Source organism: Sinocyclocheilus grahami, unplaced genomic scaffold, assembly GCF_001515645.1.
Source record: "Sinocyclocheilus grahami isolate Dianchi unplaced genomic scaffold, SAMN03320097.WGS_v1.1 scaffold61231.1, whole genome shotgun sequence".
NCBI classification, from domain to species: Eukaryota; Metazoa; Chordata; class Actinopteri; order Cypriniformes; family Cyprinidae; genus Sinocyclocheilus; species Sinocyclocheilus grahami.
This window is the reverse complement of record NW_015527570.1, coordinates 1-813: the sequence shown is the minus strand read 5'-3', so window position 1 is coordinate 813 and position 813 is coordinate 1. Positions and strand designations below refer to the sequence as shown.

The 813-nt window shown below is 37.4% G+C and overlaps 1 long non-coding RNA gene across 1 annotated transcript; it reads left to right on the top strand.

Annotated features, from left to right (window-relative positions):
- LOC107580997 (uncharacterized) lies at positions 1-705 on the top strand. The gene is made up of 3 exons (XR_001608751.1): positions 1-39; positions 268-444; positions 623-705. It is a non-coding gene; the product is annotated as an uncharacterized lncRNA (long non-coding RNA).
- The last annotated feature ends 108 nt before the right edge of the window (positions 706-813 follow it).

The window sequence follows — 813 nt, the reverse complement described above, 5'->3', positions numbered from 1 at the left end:
ACACTTAATCTAAAGGACAAGGTTATTTTAAATTGTGAGGTAAGTTTTTCTCCTTTTTCATTGCTCTAATATTTCCCTGAAGAAAACTTCTGTTGGGGTGAGCTATTATTTTCTAGAATTCCGAGCTAATTGCTAATGAGAAACCAGCGTGTGAAATGTAAACAATTAGTATCGCATCCTATTTTATAACGTTTGAACAGTTTAGTTAAACAATGCGTGCGGTTCTCAAGCAAATGAATTTGACGACAACCTCGTGTGTCTTTTTAGAAGTGTGTTTGGATATCCCTCAAAATGTCGTACATGCTCCCTCATCTTCACAATGGCTGGCAAGTGGACCAGGCTATTTTATCAGAGGAAGACCGTGTGATTGTTATACGATTTGGCCACGATTGGGACCCTACGTGTATGAAAATGGATGAAGTGTTGTACAGCATCGCCGAAAAGGTATTACAGCGTCCTAATATTCAACCACCGGACTGAACGTGAACACGTAGATCAGCTATTATGTGGTGTATGATTATGTTTAGCTGATCTTTCATTACACCAATGCTTTGGGAATAATTATGTATATTAGTGTTAGTCTATCAATGTTTTATATGTCTAATATCACGTGTTTCCTCAGGTGAAGAATTTTGCAGTCATTTATCTTGTGGATATCACAGAAGTGCCAGATTTCAACAAGATGTACGAGTTGTATGATCCCTGCACAGTCATGTTCTTTTTCAGGTAAGTCTTCAGGTAGTATAATGACTACAGCAGGTCAATTTATCCATTGTATTCAGCAGTTCAACATATGATCATTTCTTTAAAGGG